Source organism: Phalacrocorax aristotelis, chromosome 29 (genome assembly GCF_949628215.1).
Source record: "Phalacrocorax aristotelis chromosome 29, bGulAri2.1, whole genome shotgun sequence".
NCBI lineage: Eukaryota > Metazoa > Chordata > Aves > Suliformes > Phalacrocoracidae > Phalacrocorax > Phalacrocorax aristotelis.
This window is the reverse complement of record NC_134304.1, coordinates 1,030,034-1,035,033: the sequence shown is the minus strand read 5'-3', so window position 1 is coordinate 1,035,033 and position 5,000 is coordinate 1,030,034. Positions and strand designations below refer to the sequence as shown.

General features: G+C 71.6%; 1 long non-coding RNA gene across 2 annotated transcripts in view; it reads right to left on the bottom strand.

Moving 5' to 3' along the window:
• The window catches only part of LOC142048943 (uncharacterized), a 1,697-nt gene extending 544 nt beyond the window's left edge, over positions 1 to 1,153 (bottom strand). For both annotated transcript variants that reach the window (XR_012657568.1, XR_012657567.1), the window contains exon 1: positions 144 to 1,153. This is a non-coding gene — a long non-coding RNA (uncharacterized LOC142048943). The remainder of the gene's footprint in view (positions 1 to 143) is intronic.
• Positions 1,154 to 5,000: the final 3,847 nt, after the last annotated feature.

Below are 5,000 nucleotides of genomic sequence, written 5' to 3'. Positions count from 1 at the left end.
CGTAATTAATCAATAGGACTGGGCGAATCGATGGGATTTAGCGCGTTAAGGAGGCATTTCCTTTAACGCCGACGGCAAGCCTCTCTTCCACCACCACCACCACCCACCCCCCCACCCCCCCCCCGTTTTACGGTAACGCTTACCACGGTCGCGCGTTCGCGTCGCGCCACGCCCGACGGTCGCATCGCGTCGCGGCGTTCTCGCTCTACGAGGCCGTGCGCGGTCGTTCCCCGTCGTCGCCGGAACCGCGTTACCGGCGCTTCCGTGGTTCGTCCCCGAGCTCCGCTGCCGTACGCGCAAACGCGTGCGCGCGTCGCTACGGCGGCGTCCGTCGCCGACCATCCGCTCACCCGTTCGTCACCAATTCTCTGTCAGCGAACAACTTGTCGACGCCTACCGAGCCGTATCTGCGTCGCCTTGCCCGTCCCGGTACTTCTTATGACGACGTGCGGTAATCGTCCGTAGCACGCGGCGGCACGCGATGCGGGGGGGGGGGGGGGGTTCGTGTGCGTGTGCGCGCGCGCGTGTCGCGCGGCCCTCCCTCACGCGTTCCCCGTCCAGCCCGCCGGCTGAGGCCGCTACCGGATCGGGTCCCTCCCGGCCCGGCCGCGGCGGGTCGCCTCCGCGCCGCCTGCGTGGGGAGGGTCCGGCCTTGTCCCGGGCGCCGGGCGTCGGCGCCCGCTGCTTTCGGCCGGGGGCGCGGGGCCCCTCCCACGTCCCCTCGAGGCCCGGGCGGAACGGGACCGTCCTCTCGGCAGCGCTCGCCGCTCGAACGCGGCCCGCCCGCCACGCGACCGCTGGCCGGCGGCCGGGCCTTGGAAGCGTGGGCCACCTCTCGGCCAGCCCCGGCAGGGGCCCTGCTGCCCACGCTGCCGGCGCCGGGCCCGGCGGACGCCCCCGTCGCTGCCCAGGCCGAGGCAGGCGGCTGCTGCTTTCCCAGGGACGGCTCTGACCGGCAAGCAAGCGAGGCGAGCGCGTATCCCGCCCGCGGGCAGGCAGGGTCGCGGGCCGGGCATCGTACGTGGCTGGCAACGCCGGCTGTAACAGAGAAGGCGGGGTGATCTGCAGCTCTTTTCCGCGTCTCCCTCCCTGCGTGCCCGACATCCCGAATGAGGCTGGCCCGAAGCCCGCCCCCCCCCCCCCCCCCCCCCCCCCCCGGCGCCGCGCGCAGGCGCTCGTGCGTGCCCCTGTCCGTACTGCGCGCGCACGCGCACACACACCCCCCCCACCCCCCCGGCCCCGCCGCCCCGCACCCCCCCACCCCCCCCCCGTGCCACCGACGCAACCCCCCAGCACACAGCCCCGCCCGCCCGCCCAGACATGTAGTTCACGGCTAGTATAGCTGCTCCCCACCCCACGCCTCCCCCCCACGCGGCCTCTCCTCCCACCTCCCGCTGCCGCCGCCGTTGCCCCACCCCACCCCTCGCCCCCGACCCTCCCCCGCTGGCCACGAAGCTCGCGGCCGGTGGTCTAGCTGCCCCCGCCCGCCCGCCCGCCCAGACATGTATTTCACGGCTAGTATAGCTGCTCCCCACCCCACGCCTCCCCCCCACGCGGCCTCTCCCCCCACCTCCCGCCGCCGCCGCCGCCGCCACTGCCGTCCCCCCCGCCCCCCCAAACCCCGCCCCACACCACCCCCCCGCCTTCCACTACCAGGTCAGCCGCCCCGGGGAAGGCAGGCGGGAGACTTTGGAACCTAGTGGTGTCCCTGACGCCTCCTTTCTTTCTCAGTCAAGCCGTCAGCCGGTTGCTCGCCCGCCCTGCCGCGCGTCTGCCCGCCCCTGCCGGGGGCGGAAAACCTGAGGGACGCGAAACGGGGAGGGAGGGAGGGAGGGAGGGAGGGAGGCGGGGGGGGGGGAACCAAACCCATAAAAATAAAACTTAAAAAGCGCCGAGCGACCCCGATGGAAATCTCCTCCAAAAAGCGACACCCTTTCGCTCTCCCCAGCCTACCTCTGCGCCGGGCTCCCCACCTGCTCGCTGACCGCTCTCTGCGCCTCTGCGCCGGCCTCCCTTTCCCGCTGCGGCTCTCGCCGCGACTGAGCGCCGGACCGTCAGCCTAGCGAGGCGGGAACTGCCGCCCTTTCCCCGAGGGCGGGGGCCCGGCTGCCGAGCAGCGAGGCGTGCGCGCCTGCGCAGGGCGGGCGGCTGCGTCCCTCCACCCCCCACCCACCAGCCCACCCACCCACCCCACCCCACCCCACCCCACCCCACCCCACCCCCCCTCGCTGCTCCGCGGCGCCAGGGCTTCTGCGGTCGGCGGGGGCCGCACCCACCGGTCCGCCGGTTCCGAAATGCAGCGCGGGTGCCTGTGGGTGCCACTCTGTCTCCCCGTATGCAGGCGCGCGTGCATCGGAGCGTGTGTCGGGGGGGGGGGGAGCGGGGGGGGGGGGAAGGAGACACACACGAAGTCTGCAGGATCGCAGACACGTATTTTAATCGATTTATTTTTAAAAATTACAAACGACAGTGAAACGGGGCGGCGGCGGGGGGGGGGGGGGGGGGAAGGGGGAAGGGGGAAGGGGGAAGGGGGAGGGGAGAGAGAAAAAGAACAAAGCACCAAACGAACAAACCCGAAATAAACCAAAACCAAAAGTCGGCGAGCACCCGGCGGCGCCGGGACCCGAAGCTGGCTAGGGGCGACCGGTCCCGAAGTCTCCCGGCGCACGGCGAACTTGCGCCGGTGAGCCGGGTGGCTCGTGAACACAAGCTGCTGCCTCTAACCGGTCCCCCGCCAGCCCGAGGGTGTGCTGGGGGTGGGGGTAAGGGTTGGGGGGAGAGGAACGGAGCGAGCGGAGGGGCTGGCCGGGACCGTGAAGCCCGTGAGCGCACGGCAGCCACCGTCTCACAGTGGGCGGGGGGGCGGGGGTGGGGGGGTGAGGAGGGGGGAGTGGGGGGGTGGGGGTGAGCGTGCGCGCTTAAAGAAAAGGAACGTTTCAGTAATTTTCAGTCCTCTTTCGTCGACTTTTTTCCTGCCGAAGCCGATAAAGGTAAAAACCTCTCGAGTGAAACGGCACGTCTAAACTAGCTCCCTTTATAAGAAGCGCTTAAATCCCGGAAACGGGGCGAAAAAAAAGAAAAAAGACCCCGAGCCGCCTCCCCCCGGCCCCCACCGCCGCGTGACCAGGGTGGCCCGCGTCGCAGAGTCACGTAAGACTCGTGGGGGAAGAAGAGGCGAAAAGGGAAAGAAGATGATCAGAAATTACCCCCGCCGGCCCGCGCACCCCTCCCCTCGCCCCCACCGACCACCCCCCCGCCCCCGCCCAGACCCAACACCCCGCGGCCGCGAGGAGCCGGCCACGCGGTACCCCTGCCTGCGGAGCACTGAGCATGCGGCACGTCTACCTGGCTACGCGAGGAGCGGGGGAGCCACCCGCGTCCAGCCGGCTCCGGGGCTGGCTGCCGGGCCCACCCGGCGCCGGAACAGGCGGCTGCCACGTCTACATGGCTCCGGGCAGCGTGGCGGCCGCTGGCGGTGCGCGGCGACCACGGCGTGTCGCTGCCGGAGCGTCCCGTGGAAAGGACGGTCGGGTCTGCCCGGCTCCGGGGGAGCGGCTGCCACGTCTGCCCGGCTCCGGGGGAGCGGCTGCCACGTCTGCCCGGCTCCGTGGGGGCGGCTGCCACGTCTACCCGGCTCCGTGGGGGGGGTGGCGGCGGCTGCCACGTCTACCCGGATCCGTGGAGGGGGGCCCGCGGCGGCTGCCACGTCTACCCGGATCCGTGTGGGGGGGGGCGGCGGCGGCTGCCACGTCTACCCGGCTCCGTGGTGGCGGCTGCCACGTCTACCCGGCTCCGGGGACCGTGGCGGCCGCCGGAGCGCCCGGTGAAAAGGAGGGTCAGGTCTACCGGGCTCCGGCGGGACTTGGTCGCGTTCGCGGGGCGCAGGGGTAGACCTGCCGTCCACGCCACTACGTCGGAGCTTTCGTAGGGGTCGCTGTTTTTCGCTGCCTCCAGTTACGTCATGGTAAAGGTCGGCGTGATTGACTCGCCTGGCCGGTGGGCGGAGGCGAGGCTCTTGGAGGTTTTTCCGGGCGGGGAAGTGTCGGTACGTACTATAGGAGCGAGCGGTGACTCGTCTCCGGAGCGGCGCTAGCGAGCGGTTGCAACGCCCGGGCCTCGGCTGGTGGGAAGTTGGGGCGCTCTGCGGCTCTCGTTGGCGGTTCCCGCAGCGGTTCGGCTCGGCTTCTTGCCCGCTTAGGCACGGCCAGCCCCCGGCGCTTAGACCTGCGAGGCAGCCCGGTGGGTCCGAGGGGGTGTGGAGAACCGGAGCTCGGCGGCGGGCTCCGGTGGCCGTTGCCGACCGGCGCGAGGTGTGCCGAAGCAGTCTTCTGCGGGGACGGGGCAAGGGCCGGCAGCGGTTGCCGGCACTCGAACGCTAAGCGGCTGGGGAAAAGGGGGAGTCGAGCCTGCCTGCCTGCCGCGGCTTTCCCCGGCCCGCGAGGGTCCGATGGTGTGGCACGGGCGTTGGCGGCGGCGCCTCGTCCTCCTTTGCCCGGCACGAGCCATTCGTGGCGGCCCGCGGTGTCTGGCCTGCCCCGGTTTCTCGACCTGCCGGAGAGCTTGGTGGTGGGACGGCGCGCGTCCGGGCGAGGTGGCGGTGGCACTTCGTCCCTCCTTTTTCTCCGGCCTTAAAGCTGGAACCCGCGAAGCGGGGGCGGTTTCCGAGCGGCGGCCAGCCGGTCCCGGTTGGCTGGCTGCGGGGGAGGGGGGTGGGTGGCGGCGACCGGCGCCGTGCGGCCTCCAGCGGCTTTTCCCTGGGCCCACATCCCCCCGGGGGATCGCTTAAATTTGTCCCCTTCCCCCGGGGTAAGCTGTTCCCTGTCGGGCGGGCAAAGATCGGTGGCCGGTGGCGGTCGCCGGCGCTGTCGAACGCTAGGAGACCGGGGAGGCAAGCCTGCCGCGGGCTTTCCCCGGTCCCGTCGAGCTCGCTCAACGGACGAGTCGCACGGAGCGGGTTGGCCTGCGGCACCTCCCGCTCCTCTTCGACCGATCCGGGCCTG